This window comes from Calypte anna, chromosome Z (assembly GCF_003957555.1).
Source record: "Calypte anna isolate BGI_N300 chromosome Z, bCalAnn1_v1.p, whole genome shotgun sequence".
Classification (NCBI taxonomy): Eukaryota; Metazoa; Chordata; class Aves; order Apodiformes; family Trochilidae; genus Calypte; species Calypte anna.
Window position 1 is genome coordinate 24,554,318 of NC_044274.1, and position 19,049 is coordinate 24,573,366.

Consider the following 19,049-nt stretch of genomic DNA (forward strand, 5'->3'; position numbering starts at 1 on the left):
GCAGTGGCCTGTTAATACATCCGAAGATGCTATTAATTTTATTCCTACTAGAAATTATATTTCTAGTTCTTCTGGATTCATTCTCTGAACTTCTGTAGTTTGATCACAGCTCACTAACTGCAATGCTAACAAAAAGCTTCACTGCTCTCCTGACACCAAGTGCTGCAGTTCAGACAAGGCACTCATATCTACTCAGTTACAATCTTAAATACTGTAGTGACCAGTCAAGATTATACCTTAGAATCATTACTTGTAGGCTAACACACTCCCTAATGGCATTGCCGAAGGTATTAGAACTGATCCTAAGGTAATGAGGTTGAAAAAGAGCAAAACATTGCCTTGGCTTTCTGAGGCTCACGACAGTCTTGTCACAAGGAGTATATTGCAGTAGATCAGTTGTTTGAGTAGGCATGGCCATATTATCTTGCTTTAAGTACAAGATTCTAAAAAATACCTAGAGTAAAAGAAAACCAAAACACATAGACTCTCGCCCTAATGGTTTTCCCAATCTGCAGTGTATGTCTCTGGAAAACAAAAAAAAGCACCAGGCATCCAGTGTTTAATTTCAGGCACATACTTATAGTTTGTTACTTAGGCTTCTGGCTACCTGAACCCTATTTCCAGAAGTCAGGCAGGAAACCCCATTACTTTCTAGCATATCTCTCTGTAAGAAAACTCCCATGCAAATTCATTTGTGCTTAAACTGAAAACAGAAATTAGATCTCTTACCAACAAGATGCATCCACTGAGGCACACAACCCTTTATAGAGCAAATACACAGTGCTGGCATCTTTTCTGTTAACACTGTCTTAGCTCCTGGATATCTCCTAGAGCTGAGCACAGACCCTGAAGTCTTGGTACACAAAAAAGGCTCAGCAGTTTGTTGGACAAGGAGGAAACCATCCTCCAGGGCTATGCCATGTCACTCACAGACCATTTCCAGTTCCATTCTAGGACAAGGTGGAAGTCTCGAATTCTTGCTCATCAGGGAAGAAAGGAAGAGGCATTTTATTATAATGCAGATATATTAAAACATTACATTGAAAATATATGCATAATTGGGAACACAAAGCTTGCTCTGGTTGTCTTAAGAGCTTGGACAAGTAAATTTTTAAGTGCTTGTCTTTGCAACTGAGCCACTTGGTGTGAAGTCCAACATGGCACGGGCTTCCCAAGCTCCATACATGCTCCATGGCCTCATACTCCTCAACTTTCAAGAAGACAAGATACTCTTAATTTCAGCAGCCGGAGCTCTGAGTCACCTGCAGTTTGTCACCAGGCTGTGTGTCCTGCCGCCAGCACTCACAGCTCCTACACAAGCTCCCGTGTTCTCCGGCAGAGAAGATACCCGTGTGCCTGCACACCCATGTTGCCTGCAGCAACGACAGGCCGTACCCCGATGGAAAGTTAATCGCCCCCATTAACCTCCCCCAAAGTCCCAGTGATTCGTACAGGCTGGGCACCCCGGGGACCCTCCCTCAGCCCCTGAGGACGGGCTCCCGGGACGGCCGGAGGGGAGGCTGCTTCAGGTGGAAGGGAATGGGACAGGGGGACACCAGGACCGCGGCGGGGACAGCACGCGGCGAGAGCCCGGTGGTCCAGGCGGACCCCTCCAACACGGCTGGGCTCGTCTGGGCTGGACTGGACTGGGCTGGGCCGGGCTGTGGGTGGGAGGGGGCGGCCGGCACTGTGCCCGGGGTAGCGCCCCGCGCGCATGCGCTCCGAGCGCGGCGCCCCCGTTCGGCTCTGCTCGGGCCGCGCTCGGCTTTTTCCGCCTCTTTGTTTTAAACTCCGGGCCGAGCCTTTTAATTTCATTCCCTTCTCCCCCCTTTTTCTTTTCTTCTTTCTTTTTTTTTTTTTTTTTTTTTTTTTTTGGGTGGGGAGGGGGAGAGGCGCTGGTGTTTCTCTCTGTCTCGCGTTACCTCGCTCCTACCCTCTGCTTTCTCTCCGCGGGGAAGGACGGGCCGGGGAGCGGAGGCTCTGTGGCGGGGAGCAGAACCCCCCGCCAGCCCCGAGAGGCGAGCGCACCCTTTCCTCTCCAGCGGACACGGCGCCGCCCCTCCCCCGTCAGGTCAGTCCGGGGCCGCGTGGGGTGGAGTGGGGGTCCGCTGGCAGCGGGGCCGAGGTCCCGGCCTTCCCCCGACCGCCCCGCCATGGGGGCCGCGGGCCGTGTGAGGTCAAGCGAGGGTCGCGGGGGCGGGACGGGCCTGCCAGGGCCCCCCTCACTCCTCCCTTCTCCCGGACGTGTTTGAGATGGGGGGCTGCTGGGGGGAGGGGGGCTACCCGGTGTGGGGGAAAGGTGCGTGGCGAGGGTTTTCTCTGCCCCAGAGGGGTGGGAGTTGTCGTAGGAGCGGGCGTTCTGCCCCTCGAGTGTCGGGGGCTTGGGGGGGAGGGCTGCGCTTGAACTTTCCGTGCTGCATCAAGCACGCGGTGTTGTCGGGGAGGGGTTGGCGTTATAAGAGAGTCTGGGTTGTGTCTGGGGTTCTCCTCCCCAAACATCCTTCTCGGAGCGGGGATTCATTCCTCTGTGGGACAGGAGAGTGTCTGTCCCTGTCCTGTGTGTCAGGGCAGCTGCGTCCCGGCCCAGGGGACAGTGGCTCTTTGGGGGGGAGAGGAAGCCCCGAACCTCCCCGCACACAGCCGCTGCATCCCGCCCTACCCCGAGCGGAGCTGCCAGGGCTGGGGGCCCGTGGAGCTGTCCCGAATTGTCCGTCGATGTCTTCCCTTTCAGAGGTGGGCTGGCAGGGCTCCAATACCTCAGGGCTTTGGGAGAAAGGGTCCTTTTGAGGGAGGGGATGGCGGGTGCCTGCCGTGGAGGCAGCGTTTCCAACAAGTTGCAGAGTAGAAGGGACAAGTCCCTGGCGTGTGCAGGTACGTGGCTTCAGTCCTGTGCATCGAACTGGCAATAGGGGATTTTAAGTCTTGTGAGAAGTAGAAATGAAATAGTACACCTGGGTAAAAATAACGTAATGCTTGTGATTTGAGGTTTTTTTTAAGTCAGAGGGTATACTACATACACACATGCGTATTGATATTTTTGATGTTACAGAATTCTGATTGTTTTCTCAACCACTGGTGAATTGTGCTGTTGGTCTCTGAAGTTGGTTTCTTGAAAGTGTCAGTTGTTACTTCAAAGTATCCTGAGTGGAACGCCTAGCATGTACCGAACTAAATAAGGATCAGAGGAGGTTTGATTGTTATCAACTACTTGAATGTCCAGATGTTTGGTTTTGTTTCTTTTTTTAGTTGTTACAAAACTATGGCTGTACGCAATTTTTGCATCAAATCAATTTAGCCGTTTCCTGCCTTCTGAAAGTGTATGTCTCTGAAAAACCAGTCAAAGAGTTCTGATTTATCCGTATATGCTTGGGACCGTTCTTCTGGAAATATTTTGTTTGGCACTTTTCAAAATATTCCTACATAATTGTCTTATAGAGTTTCACGGAGAAGTAAGTTTGTGGATGAAAAGTTTGAATTAAGGAAAAAAAAAAGTTGAGAAGAACCTTATGTTTAAGGAGGATCCCATATATGTATTTTCCTCTATAAGTTGTTTTCCTTTATACAGTAGGAACAATGGCGTATGCTGAATATGTTGTTACAAGTCTTTTTAGTACTAGGCAGTGTGGTTTTGAAAAATTGTTATTTATTGTTGGACATGATATTTGTGAATTTTATGTTTGTTCTTCTAGTGGCAAGTCAGGTAAGAATCTGAACTGTGATATTTACAATGTGTCTGGCAAAGCTTGTCTGTAATGGTTACTATCTTTTGGCTAGTGGCAGTGTGAATTGAAATAGAAACCTTGCACCCTTCCAGTAGCTTTACTATTTCAATTTAAGTTGTGTTTGTATAGATTGTATAATGTTTAGGAGAATACAGAACCTGTGCAGAACTAAAGGTACTTGTTAAGATCATGTAGGATGCATTAGAAAACAGTTGGATCGTTTTACAAAGAGATGCGTAGAGGTACTGTAACAGAAAGCTTGTAAAGAAATTTTAAAGTATCTTGTAAGTCACTTTTTGAGTAAAATCTGTTTCTTTATGTGGATGGATATAGCCAGCATGATCTTGTTGGTCCACTGTAACCATAGAAAATCAAGACTGAACACTTGTAAACGTATTATTTAAGTCACCTTGTAGTTTGGTATCTGTGCTAGCCTCATACTAATTCCTAGAATGGCAGAAATTGATTACTGTGCTATGAAAGACTTCTGCATGAAGAAACTGTAAAGTACATTTCCTGGTATCTGGAGCTGCTCAACCTATGGTTACTAGCTACATAATTTAGAGGAGCTAATCTCTAAGCTTTATATTTGAGATACAGGTGAACTTTTGTGCCAAGAACTGTTCTACATTTGCTTTAATAGCTTCTGTTTCCCTTTTCCCATATGACTATTTAATGTAGGTGGCCTTTTTAGCTTTTGTCAAATAACAGTCTCCCAGGACTGAAATAATTCCAGATGAAATTCCTTGTTCTCTGGGAGTCACTGTAAGAAGAAATAGAAGCATTTCCATTGGAGGTGCAGCTGGTTACAGCCTAGAAAGTGGATGTGGACACAGTGTTTTGAAAAGTATGTGTGTTGATAGCATTTCACTTTTCAACTACTGTCTTGACAGATTATATCAGTTTACAAGAAAGGGTAATGAGATCTTGTATGCTATAAAATAAACATGGTTTTGTTTGGGTTTTTTTGTTTGTTTGCTTTGAAACTATTGTGCAATTTGTACACATGCAGAAGTGGAGTTACTAAATGGAGCTTGTATTGATAGTGGTGTTTAGAATACTGTGTATTTAAGACTGTTGGCATTCTAGAGAGATTAACCTATTAAACTGTTCTCTTTTTGTCATTGCTAGTAAAAATGTTTAGTGATGGTTGCAACTGCTCTGATTTGCTAGTTTAGCTATACTGTTATATTGAAAGGAAATGTAGAGAAAAACAGCTCTGGGCAGTTTATTGGAGCAGGCTAAAAGCCAGTAAGAAGCTGTCTTTTAGCATATACGAAACTTACTTTGAAGCTCCATCTTGAAGTACACTCACAATTCTGTATTCCTTGTAGCTCTCTATTTAAAATGCAAACTTGTTTTATTAGGCTGTAAGTTTAACTAATATGTGGAAGTCATAAATACATTAAAAGGGAAGAGAGAAAGACTTTATTGTGCATTAAAAGGGATCTTTGCTATTGAGATATGTAATACGGGTTCATTGGTGACTGAAGACACATCATAAATAGTGGGATGTTTGTCATTTGCTCCAAAGAGCCAGGAAAAAACTTGATGCCCTTATTGGAGTTAGATTTTTGCAAGTTGATTTTAATGAATAGTAGTTATTTCTTCAGTATTCAGCATCTACGCTTAAATCAACAGCCTGAAAAAAAAAGATGTGGTGAGAGCTACTGAGACTGATAGCCTTATTTATTATGAAAAATTTGAACTTTGCTACTGCAGAGACCTGAAGTCTCTCAATCATATTGCAGAGCCAGCATTGGTAGAAAGAAAAAATGCAAGTTACTTTATCAATTATACTTTTTTCCATTTTTTTCTTTCCCCATTGTCTGCCCCCGTTATTCGGAAACAGTGCTTTATACTAGGAATTTCATACTATAGGTAGGAAGTTTAGGGTCTTTATATTCCTTTGTCAAACACAGCATGTATTATTCAAAAGTAGGGAGTTATACCGATGATCCAAAAGTCGGGGGCATGAAAAGTATAGTGAGCTCAGGTTACTTTTTCTTTGCGCTTATGACAGCCCTTTCTTTTCAAATCTCAATTGTAAGTTGATGGAGCCAATGAGGGAAATTTTTTAGAAGGTAAGGGTGAAAATTTGTGATAATCAAGTTGTGTGTATTGGAATTACTACAATTATGGTACAGTAAGAATGTAAAGGAAATAATATGCAAGTGTAAAAAACAATTAGAATTTTTTTGTAGTTTTGCTGCTAGTAGAAGAACTTGCTTAAACTACCTCTACCGTTATTTTCCATCCCTCTGCAATAATACATGGGGAAACTTGTTATTATCCCTATAGACATACGTTTAGGTTGAAACTACCAGATGACTATTTAGTATTTCGATCTTGTAACTAACAATAATTTAGAACTTTGTATACGTTTGTAGGGCTCATGTCATTTGTCAGCAATGAAGAGCCTTCTTGTTCGAAACTGAAGCTGTTCTTACTACTGGAAATGGAGGGTATTTTTGCTTTGTGAATAGCTTTAATTTTGATTTAAGGTAGGAAGCATTCTGTGTCTGTTGCATGTGGGCAAGAATGTAATGTGCAGTATTTGCTTAATTAAGAGAGGAAAGTTAGTTTTTTCAGGTTGTGAGAATGAAAGTCATGTTATTTTGCTGACTTGCAAATGGCTGTCATGCCAAACTTCTCAGTTTTACTTAAGAACTTTGTTTTCACTATCTGTGTAATCATGCAGTCAGTGTATATTATTGTCTTTAGTCAATTATTTTGTGTCATTGTGATGTTACAGATCTAGTCTTAATCATGTGTGATGTTATGCTGGAAGAGGTTCTCTCTGCTATTTTCTCTTGCAGCGTGCATGCAAACGTTATACTAATATTTGTGATCATAAATGTAATTTATGCATGGAAATACCTAAGCATTGTCAATGCAATGTTTACTGATTTTTCAAATAATGTGGCATTCTGTACAGCTTTTTTTAGTTTTTCACCTGAAAGAACAAGGTGAAAGGTACAATATAGCTCTTTAAATTAAGTATTCTTTATCTATGAATAATTCTCAGCATTTCTTTTTGAGCTATTAGTTTAAGTACACATAATAAAAGCATAATAAAAGCCATGGGTCAATTGATTATTTAGTTGAACAACATTGCCAAATTTATTTTAACTTCCTAGGCAAAATGTTTAATTTTATTGTAACAAATCTGACTGTAGTGCTGAGCAGTGGCAATTAGAATTTATTTTAGGCATGCTGTGTTCATTTAAAGTGACTTTTTCCCAAAACCATGTGTACACAGAGACAGTGGGAAGTTGAAGTTGTGTTCTGGGGCTAAGGTCATAATGGACTGGAATTCTAGTTCATGTCCTGTGTTTCAGGTGGTTGTATTTCATACTGTTCCATTGCGACAGCCACTGGGTTTAGTTTTGGTTATACTTTTTTTCCTGGAAAATCCATATATGCACTTTACTTCCAACCCTTTTTTTCCCATGATGTTTGGATTGGATTTGAGAAATTGGCATTACCTTATCTTGAATCTGTACTTCTAAATTCTGAAGTTCATTGCTATAATCTGTGTCTGGTCCTGCAATGAAATCTAAATGTATACTGGGGTAATAGTTTATTGTACAAAAAGTTTCAATCTGTTAAAGGAGGAGATTAATTGAAAGATGCATTTTAGTAATTTCCACCCTTATTAACAGTAACATTATGCTTGGTGGCACCAAAGTGAGTGGTCTGTTTTCATACCAATTCTAATTGGTGTTTCTAATCTTGTACTTGCATTTCTTGACTGGCTAGAATGGGGTAGAAATTATTCCCAAGATGAGTAATTCTGTAACAATTTCAGAAAAAACTTGTCTTTATATTCATAAAATACGTCATTAAACATTGTATTTTGACTATTGTCCATAAGAAAGCTAGTCTAGATTTGTATAGGCCAATATGTGGGGTAACATAAATAGTACCAGGATGTATAAAATGACTTCTGGATAGCTAGTGGAGCAAGTTTTCTTCAATTCACCTGCTGGCATGTCAAGTTCTTTCAAGATTGGACAGACATTGCCAGAAGCAGTCTGTCTATATTGATCTACATGGTATTAAATGAATTTTTGGGCTTGAAGGTTACATTTTGTGACTGTGTTAAAAAATGTAGGTCTAAAAAATACTGTATTAGTTGCAGTTATTTTTAGTACAACTTTTGAGGTATAATCTTAGATGCTACCACAAGAAATTGTTTATCAGGAATACATTTTCTCTAATCTGTAACATCTATTCAAATTGTGTAAAGTTATCATGCTCAGATGATGTTAGCTCATGGGCTGTGTGATTATGATTTTATGGCTAAAAATGGCTTGAAGCTGGATAAAGTGTATAAGAGAGCATAATGTCTTGTCTTATTTTAGGTTGCTTGTTTGTGTTTTTTTCCCTTTTTTTGGTTGTTTGTTTTGAACTTTGACATGTTATTAGATTATGCAGTTAAAAAATGACTTCTTAACAGGTGAACTTTGGAAATCTTTCCTTGCTCCAGCATGGCAAATGAAACATAAAAAAAGGACAACCACAGCAACAACAACAACAAACCCTAGCAAAACAAAAAAAAGGTTGGATAATTGCAGTTATCTTTTCTGAAAAAAGTCATGTCTTCGTGGAAGATAATGTTTTCATATTGCTCGACATTTAACTTCCTCTCTCTCTTCCTACACACATGCAGAACACTAGATCTAATGATGATGATGAAATGAAAATAAGTGGAATCTGAGGGCTTTCAAGGTACAATTATTTCAACTGTTACCTTTGAGAATGTTGTGAACCCTTTTGGATTAGAAGTTGGAGCATTCCTCAATGATTTGCAACAAGCTTGGTTTGGAAAAGAATCTTAAACAAAAAATTTGGTCAGTTAGGCAGATAATTGGGAATGCTGGCTTCTGCGCTGTGACTTAAAAACGTAGTACTTGTTTTACATGACCACATATAGCAATTGAAGAAATTTTGGAGATACCAGGCTCATATGACAGTAATGATTTCACTAAGCCTCCTGAAAATATGAGGTGGAATCTTTCCTTTATGTAATGTGACTGATCCCCAATGCAAACATTTTAGATGAGTTCAGAACATACCACCCACAAGAAACAGGGCTGATGAAATGTAGTTATGAATGCCTTCCAAGTTTTGGTAAAAAATACTTTAAAACCTCTGTGCTGTCTGCTGCTTCTAATGGATAAAGTTACTGTACTTAGTTACTGGATAACTAAAAGTAAAGGTAAAAAAAAATGTTAAGAGTGTGTGGTTAGATTATCAGTAGCTTAGGGCTGTTCTTCACGTGCTGTATGGACGTGATGGACAAGATGGTATGGTCAGCATGTGAAAATAAGCCAAGAGCTGAAAAGGTTGGAGTAACTGTGTTGTAGGAGTGTATTTTGTGCTTATTGCGTGAATGCAGGATTTTCCTCATTTTTATTTCATTATAAATAAGAGAGGATTAAAAAAAAATCATATGCTCAACTAGTTTACATTTTGGTGTTTAATATTCTTTCTCCTAGGAGAATAACTTTACTTTCCCTCCTACTTTGTCGAATTCTTTCTAATATCTGGTAAATGTTTCCATTTCTTTCATAATTCCTCTCAACTGTTCATTCTTCTACAAATATATGTGCTTTTGTCACTGTAATGCCAGTTTTCATTTAAAATGCTGTCTGTGTTGAAGCCTATGTATTTTTTGGTTGGCTTGGGTGAAGGGTACAACAGAAGGAAAGGAGAGTTTTGAACACACTTGCTATGTACAGGTTGCTGTTTTTTCCCTGCCTTTGTATAGTCAACAAGTGCCTGTTCATTGCCCTTGATTCTGCAGAAGGAAATGTTCCTTTGGGTATTTTGTACAGCTGTGGAATAGAGGGCATCTCAGTATCTTGACAGCCCAGCTACTTTGTTGCTGATCAGTGGAAATGCCATTTGACCCCTTAGTGTTGTGTCTGGTACTGTCCACAGTCTTCAAAGGAAGTTTGTCACCTGTGATTGCTGGTAGTTGAATATGGAGAAGTATGCTACACAAGGCATTTAGGGTTGACACTAAAGAAGGATCTGCTAGGGGATGATGTTGCTTCATTCCAAGTGCGTCCTTTTTTGTAACTGATGATTTTCTTTTGAAATTTTGTCACTGGTGAAAGGGGTGGGAGGGAGGAAGTTAGGGGGATAATGTAGCAGGGTAGTTTGACCAAAAGATAGGTGATGTAAGTCAGGCTAGGAGCTTCATGGTAGAATTTGAAGAGTTCTGTGCTGCTGTTGTGTTAAAATAATTGTTTACAATGTATTTGCCTTGCTAGGCGTTAAAACGGAAATTGCTGTATGAAGTATTGTAGATTTATTCAATAGAACTGTCAGCTTCAGATACTACTCTGTTCTGTCAAGCATATAGAACTAAAGATTAATTTTATTTTAAAAATACTTAAGTTCGTAATATTTCGTGTATGCTAAAGGGTCTACTCAGCAAAGGAGTAGAAAGGAGAATTCTTTTCTCACTGAAAACTTGAAACTCTTCACTTTAGTCTGTTCAGTCCAGGACTAATACGTTTTAGTAGTTTATTTGGCTTAGTCCAAAGTACTTTGTCATCTTCATAACAGAAGGAGTCAGATGTTACTGTTGTCTCAAAATATTAGGACTGTTGTGTTCCTGCTAATTAAAAATAACAAGGCCTTTTGCAGCTAAAATGGTGTTAAATGTGATTAGGTTGTCTTGACTTCTACAGTCTGTTTTATCAATGAGAAGTAAAAGTGTACTGATGTTGCTGTTTATCACCTGGTGAGGTTTTCTGTACTTCGGAGCATTTGAAAAAATGTGTAATTGTATCTTAGCTTAGTTTTTGACTGAGTCAGCTCCTTGAAGGGGCTCTGTGTTCCCAGCTTGGTGTGTTTGTTTAAGGAAAGGCAGATGTGCATAGCAGAGTGAGAACTTCAGAACAGAAGTACAGCAGCCCAGAAGTGGTTTGGCACAGCCTGTTGTCCTAGGACTTGGTTAAGTTAGGGGACCTCAAGATGCAATTGTACCAGACGCCGCAGATTGTTTTGTTACTGTCAGATTCTTCACACTACACTGCGCTGGACAGTGTCAGAAATATAAAAATTAATGAGGACTTGTCAAGAAAACTGTCTCTGCTCTGCAGGGCGATTTGGTATTGCTTAGATTTCTTCATAAATTGGCATCAGTTCAGGTGATGTGACTAATGTCCCTCTCTTGAGGTCTTAAAGCAGTGATGAGTAGTTGCAACAGGTTTATAGGTGTTTCATGTAAAATTTTGGAAATGGTCATTGTGAAAACAGATTGTTTCACTTGCATTAACATCAGTTTAAAGAAAGCTGTTGTATGCCTTGCATAAAAAAGCCAGAGTTTTTTGCTATTTATGCTCATTTGTACCCTCTAACAAAAAGTAATCACAGAATACTGTGTCTGCTGTAAAATAAGGGGTGTCTAAATTTTATACAGTTTTTACAACATGTAGCATTTACATTTTTAGAATTTTAGTGATATTTCAAAGCTAACTGTTTCTCCTAAGTTCACAGTGTCTTTTGGTGCAAACTCCTTTATGTTGAACAAAGTGAAATGTTCTCATAGATAATGAGGGGGGATTGCTTGGTTACTTAAATATAAGCTACAGTAGTGAAATAAGGTAGTAAACTTGTTGGTCCAGCCCTCTGCAGGTATATTGACAAATAATTACAATCTATTTGAGTAAAATTCAGAGGTTATTGATATTTTTTCTGGCTGATAGTTGTTAATAAGTGTAGCTTTATTCCAGCTGTTAATGGGTTGACATATTGTTGAAATTTTTATGTGTTCTTGTTAAGAAAAAGTTGTGCATTCTACCACATTTTTAACAAGAGAAATCTTGCAATCTTTGGAAAGTAACATGTACAGCCCTTTGGTGCTTTTGCTCTATTTTAGCACCTGAAAGTTCTGGCTCAGATGGTCTTAATTTTGTATTCTGACTCTTACTCAGTGTTTTCACATTAACAGTTGCATTTGTTTTGGGAGAGAAAAAAGAAAACTAAAACTAAAAAAGCAAACTGTCCCCCCCCCCCAAAAAAAAAACCAAAACCAAAAAACAAAACCCAACAAACTGAACAAATTTTTGTGGCAAGAATGAAAAGTATTCTGCTCTACTGATTGAAGTCCTCCAATATAATTTCATACTACATAAGACATGCTACTTACCAGGTTTGTTTTCACATTTGCAGTCAATTGAAGGGCTAGGATTTTGTCTGGGGTAGGACAGCTGCAGCAGCAAGAGTACAAAGGAGACTAAATAAATGTGTTAAAGGTTACTTTAATTTATATGTGAAAGATTTGAATGTTAGAACAGTAGGAAAAGTGTGAGTGGAGTGCATCTTACCAGCCCTCCTGGGGTTTTTTGAAGGGAAAAGAATGAGCTGTAAGACTTCTTTTCATTTGAGTCGACTGGTTCATGGGTAGCTAATTTTATTTTAGTTACTGTGTGTACATTTGACTCCAGAAAGAACAGAAACCATTTGCAAGGTATGGGGCAGTTCTAGCAACATTTGCTCATCTTATCTCATAGCAGCACAGAGGCAACAATAATTGGACATATTGGCGAAAATGAAAGTTTTAATCACAGAATTTTTTTGCAAAAAAAAAAAAAAAAAGTAATTTTTCAGATCCTTTAAAATATGTTGTTTTGTTTCAGATTTTGTTTGGATTAATTCTCAGGTGGTGTAGTCTGAGTTTAAACTATGTAGGGATGCTTAAAAGAAAAGTGATTGCTGGTAAAATAAACACTCAAATGAATGGTAGCACCCTGTTATTTTTCCCAGCTTATTGCTTCTGGCTTCTTATTACAGTTTTCCATTTTGACAGCTACTGTTCTACTGGTCTGGCACTGTGTCTGGTCCAGTAAGTGGAGCCATGTGATTGAAAACCTGGTATTTTAAGAGTCTTTTGCTAAATACCAACAGGAATTGTCTTTGGTTGCTATATGATGATTCTTTATCTTCCCTTTTTCAAAAATAGGCAATATTTGCGTGAGAGTGGGGGAGACAGAGATCTGTAACTGCTTCAGATAAAATGTATAAAAATCCTACTACTCAGATTACCGTGCAGTATACTTACTGGGTATACTTTTTTCCCTCATCTTTCTTAATAAGTGGTTAATTTCTGGTGTTGAAGAATCATGTCACATTTTATGTAACTGGGTATTTTCATTTTACCGAGGATTAGGATTTTTCAGCAACAGAACACATCTATGTTATGAGATAGAAGATCACCGAGACTTTTTAAGTATATTGAGAGTTGATAGCACCAGTCAATTTCATAGAATCATAGAATTATCCGAGTTGGAAGGGACCTCAGAGATCATCTAGTCCAACCCTTGACCCACCGGAGCAGTTGCTAGACCATGGCACTGAGTGCCACATCCAGTCTCTTTTTAAATGGGACGGAGAATCTACCACCTCACTGGGCAGTCCATTCCATAGCCTAATCACCCTCCCCGTGAAGAAATTCTTTCTAATATCTAACCTAAACCTCCCCTGGCACAACTTAAGACTGTGTCCTCTTGTCTTGTTGAAGGTCGTCTGTGAAAAGAGTCCAGTTCCCACCTCGCTACAGCCTCCTTTCAGGTAGTTGTAGACAGCAATGAGGTCTCCCCTGAGCCTCCTCTTCTTCAGGCTGAACAGCCCCAGCTCTCTCAGCCTCTCCTCATAGGGCCTGTGCTCGAGTCCCTTCACCAGCCTGGTTGCCCTCCTTTGGACCTGTTCCAGGACCTCTACATCCTTCTTAAACTGAGGGGCCCAGAACTGAATACAGTACTCGAGGTGTGGCCTCACCAGCGCTGAGTACAGGGGAAGAATCACCTCCCTGGACCTGCTGGTGACGCTGTTTCTGATACAGGCCAGGATGCCATTGGCCTTCTTGGCCACCTAGGCACACTGCTGGCTCATGTTCAGTTTCTTGTCAATGCAGACTCCCAGGTCCCTTTCTGCCTGGCTGCTCTCCAGCCACTCTGTCCCCAGCCTGTAGCACTGCATGGGGTTGTTGTGGCCAAAGTGCAGGACCCGGCACTTGGCCTTGTTGAACCTCATCCCATTGGAATCAGCCCAGCTCTCTAGTCTGTCCAGGTCCCTCTGCAGAGCCCTCCTGCCTTCGAGTTGGTCCACACTTCCTCCCAGCTTGGTGTCATCTGCGAATTTGCTGATGATGGACTCAATCCCTTCGTCTAAGTCGTCGATAAAGATATTAAACAGAACTGGGCCCAATACTGATCCCTGGGGGACACCACTAGTGACCGGCCGCCAACTGGATGCAGCCCCGTCCACCACCACTCTCTGGGCCCGGCCCTCCAGCCAGTTCCTAACCCAGCACAGGGTGCTCCTGTCCAAGCTGTGGGCTGACAGCTTTTTCAGGAGAATGCTATGGGGGACGGTGTCAAAGGCTTTGCTGAAATCCAGGTAGACCACATCCACCGCCTTCCCCTCATCCACCATTCGTGTCACCTGATCATAAAAGGAGATCAGGTTGGTCAGGCATGACCTGCCCTTCCTAAACCCGTGCTGGCTGGGTCTGATCCCTTGCCCATCCTGCAGGTGCTGTGTGATTGCACTGAGGATGATCTGCTCCATAACCCTGCCAGGCACTGAGGTCAAATAGTCACTGAGGTCACCAGTCCATAATGCTGCTTCTCTGCGTTGAACTGTTGAAGCCTGTGTTATTTTGCATCGAGTCATAGAACAGTCAGTGAAAATATACACCATCGGCTCAAATGACAAGTAAAAGTCACTTGATATTTTGAGTTGCTCACCTGTTCTGCAGAGGACATATTAGTGAAGATTACAATCTGCTTCAGTTGTGGTAAAGTCCTAAATTACTTTCTCTGAAATACAGGGGTATAAACATTCAAAGAGCTGTTGTGCGTTCAGATTATAGAATCTCACTGAACATGAGATTCAAGGCTAGTTTCGATTGACTTCTTAATTACTGGCAGAGATCTCTTTTTTGGCCTCTGATCCATGTGTACTGAACTGAAATAAAGTGCCTTTTTAATGTCTTGATAAGGAGGATGTTAGAACATATTCTTCCACTGTATGACAAAAGTGACTGTAGCATTTTGCCAAGACTTAATCTGGGATAATACTCAGGTTAAGAGTAGTCTTTTCTTCAAAAGACTGCTGCCTATAGCAGTCATTTTGATTTCTGGTAATAAGCCAGATTTTATTTAAAGAAGGTTGTAGTGTTATTCATTGGTGAAACGAAGGGCACTCCTGAGATAATGCAGTGTTTTTATAGTATTTTTAAATACCTCAAGAACTTTTGACACTCTTAAGACCTCTTGACAGTTTTATTAGTGATTTTAATCCATGTTGACCAGAAATAAGTCTTGCATCCTCAGCATTAAACAAAAGAAACAGCAGAAAGGGTGATTTGAATATAATTAAACTAGTGATAGCTTGTCAGAAATGGAAAACTGGTAGGATTAAGTCTGTCCAGTCAGATGGTGGTTTCACCCAGACTAGTTTGCAGAAAATTTTAACTGTTGTTGCATAGCTATTCTGCATCCCAGTATTTGTTAATGTGCTCTTGGGAATGTTTCAAGTCCCTACCATGAAAAACTCATGATCTGTACATGTTCTAATTGGAAGAGGTGTCTAGGGTAACTTAGAAGTTTTGAAGGATGTGATTTCATAGGCTATGGAGCCAAGCTTTTGCCAGAATTCAGTTTTTGCTGTTGCAGTGCATCCTCTTCCCTTGAGCATTCTCAAGTTCTCCTTTCACCTTCCTGTGAATAAGTGAATTTTTCAGTCCAGCAGAAGACTATCCACAGATGTACAAGTCATTCCCAATGCATCCCTAATCCATGCAGTAACTGTGTAGAAGATGCTGTTTTAGAGGGACTCTAATAAGCTGTTTTGAACAATATAAGGATGAAATTCTAAAGTTCTGCTAATCAAGACAGCTAGATGAGAGATAAGGAAAAATGTTTTTTACTTTAAAATGGCAAGAGGAATCTTTCTTGCAAGAATGTGTACTGATGATGTAGTCTAAAAAAGTGTTTTTAAACAAAGTGTCATTAACTAAACTTTATTTTAATTGTATAACTTCATGCGTGTACAGCTGTTAAGCAGTAAACCAAAAATAACAGCATTAAGTGCATCTGATTAAAAGACAATCTGATAAAAATAACAATTGAAATAATAATGTTTATATTTTAGAGTTTTGAGGCCATTAAAACACCTTTTCTGATTGGTCTTTCTTAGTTATGTCATGTTAAATGGAACATCTACTTTGAGACACTATTTCCTCATTTTTCCTGTCTTAGTTTTTCTCTGATTATGCCGTAGCTGCCCAAGCTCTAACAGAATGAAATGGAAACTGCTTACATCACCATAACACTATTTCAAGAGTATTGAGAGATGCACTGCATGCTTGCTGTTACTCACTATTTGCATACTTCTGTGACTGCTAAAACCAGAAAAAGCAACGGTGTGAAAGTAGTTTCTGCAGAAGGTAAGGTGCTGGCTTATCTTGAACACAAACCTGTAGTAGTTTGTGCATGTCAGTCAAGTATTTTTATAAACAGTGCTGTCTCCATTAACAGGTCAGTGTAAAATTTATGAAAGATACTTACTGTCATTATTATTTCTGTTTAATACTTTCTCCCCCTCCTGGTTCCCCCTGATAATTTCATCCTAACCTTCTCTAACTGTCCTTAATATTACTGTAATTACTGAAATGGTAGTTAAACACCACATCTCTAATTTCAGTGATAAGCAGTACAAGACACCAAGCTCTTCAAGAGTTTTGATGTTTCCAGAACCTTTTTGTCTTACCATTGCCCTTCCTTCCACTTTGCCGCTGCCCACCACATTACTTGCCCTTAATGCTGTAGTAGTGTGTGACTGGGAAAGATGGAGTTGAAGATGAGAGGATCCTGTTCGTCTTAGCTGGTGCCTGCAGGTGCAAAGAAATTTCAAATATTTGTGTTGTTGCGGTTGTGCAATTCTCTGTAGACTCTGCTGCTCATTGCAGATTTTTTGCCAAAGACATCTTTTGTCCAAAGATGAGTAATTTCAGTACTTGGTTACAAAGTGTGGAGTTCCCATCCAGGTAGTGTGAATCTGGTGCCTAACAGCTTAATTCTGAAATTTTAACTTGGTGCAGCCTTCTGACAGACGTAGAAGTTTATTAGTTCTGTCCTATCATTAATGACAGAAATTCACAATACTAAAATTCCCTATATTTTTGTGGTAGTATGTTCACTGCCATTTTAAATGTTCATTCATGAAACATAGTGAAGTTTAATCAATGTTATTATTTCTAAGGTTTACAGGCAACTTTTATGACATTAATGCCCATAAGACCATGTAGGAATCCTGACTACCGTATACTGCTTTTGAGGTGGTTACTTTAATTGGGGGGAGAAAAAAACCCAAACCATGATATAAACAAAGAAGCAAACAAACAAACCCTAATACCTTAATACACTCCAAGAAAAGAATAGAAAATTATTTTTAGCCACTCTTAAAAGTACTCTGAGAACGTGATTAATCTGGATAGTTACATGAATGCTTTTTTTGTAATTAATGTTTCTTTCTCTAGGATGAGTCCTTTTGAGTGCTTTTCCCAGGGTTCAGCTTTTTTTTTTTTTTTTTTTTACATCTTACATTTTTATATTTTACTTCCCTCCTCCATTTTTCTTCTGTAACATAGCAGCAGCTGTTTGCATTAGTCCCAGTTACTTGTGTGTATTGACTTTAAGATAACACATCATTGTGCAATGAAATCTGTGCTGAAAGCTCAAGGTAGATCATTTTATCTGCACTTCTGGCATCTTCTAAATTTAAGATTCAGATTGAAAAAAAATTGAAACTATCTATTAAAAAAATTAAAATCATATCATGTATTTTTGATGTTCCTGGTAAAGTTTTATTTTTGTTAAGAGGTGCCTGCCATCTGTTGTCACTTGAAAAGCCTCCTAATTTGAGGCTCCTATTGCTAAATTATGAGAATGTGATCTATTCCATAATTGCACTTGCCAGTGTGTCTTGGGTAGATGTAATATGTATTTATCCTTTGCCTGCCTGTAAGAAGAGGAGACGGTGGAAGGAGTGGAGGAGGATGGATATGGGGAATAACACACAGGGGCTGATAGTCATGATGGTAGGTGGGAAGCAATCAAGTAAGTAGGCCAGGTTGCACTTTATTTAAAAATCTGTGCTTCTTGTACCTTTTACTTTTATTCATTCTCTACCTAAACAGAACCTTTTAAAATGCCAGGTCTGATTTAATATTGATGCTTTATGCATATTAATACAAAGCAATTTTCAGTCAACACTGCTTGAAGTCAGGAAAAACTTTGTCTTGCATTTCTTTGCACTGTGTTTGCTTTCACCTTCAGAGCTGAGGGGATTTGATGCCTCTGATAGAGTCGGTTTTAATACAGGTTCCTAATCTAAGCAATGTATAAGAGAAAATATTTAAAGTAAACTTTACACTGAAATGTCTTAGTATCCATCCCTGATATTAAATGTGTGTCTAGTAACCATGAGTTTTTTATTATTAAATGCGAAACTCACATTAAATGGCTCTGTTTGTTTTAATAAATAAATTTAACATTCTCATATTCCTTATATGTTGTGAATTTTCCAAGAAAGTTAATTCCCATAAAAGCTGAGAGGAGATTCTTGGTTATTGTTCCTTACTTCTCTCTGTAAAGTGAAATGATGAAAAACAAGTTAACAAATTTATGTAGGGGCATAGGACCTGATTTTGAGTCACTGAGTTGTATCCAACTCCACTAGAATTTCTCCTGCCTTACTGGAGTCCTTTTTTCCCTTTTTATGTCTTCTACTACTAATATGAAAGACAGAAATTTTGAAGTCATCTTTTTTGATAACTTACTGCAGGGCATAATTAATTTTGTTTATACAAATGAGTGTTTCATGGAAAAGTATGAGGTAGCTCAGTCTACGATTGTACCATTAAAGGTAAAACTGTGTGGCAAATAAAGATTAAATGGACAGATTTAATGCTACGGTGTCCTGATTATTACTTCTACTTATTCTCAAAAATTTGTGTCACTTTTTATGTGTCATCTATGAACAGTGAGGTCTTTTATTTTGCACTGAAATGAAAGTGACTTTTGTAAAGGTGAATATGTTTTGCTGTGGAGTGGAAGTTTCTTCAGCCACCCTACTGCAGCTATTAGTAATGCAGTACCCAAAGTAGTTTCTCTTTAACCTGTTACGCAAGTCTCCTCAAAAAACCTCAAACTAATCTTGAGTAGAGATCAAAGAACTTAATACTGTTATTGTAATTTTCAGAGTATGTTTTCATGACAGTGATGTGATACTAGAGTCTCC

General features: G+C 39.5%; 1 protein-coding gene across 2 annotated transcripts in view; it reads left to right on the forward strand.

Annotated features, from left to right (window-relative positions):
• The first annotated feature begins 1,836 nt into the window (after window positions 1-1,836).
• PCGF3 (polycomb group ring finger 3) overlaps window positions 1,837-19,049 on the forward strand; it is a 48,315-nt gene continuing 31,102 nt past the window's right edge. The window contains exon 1 of one of the 2 annotated variants that reach the window (XM_030467844.1): window positions 1,837-2,071. The gene's annotated coding sequence lies outside the window, so the exon portion shown is untranslated. The remainder of the gene's footprint in view (window positions 2,072-19,049) is intronic. The other variant, XM_030467843.1, reaches the window with a different exon arrangement.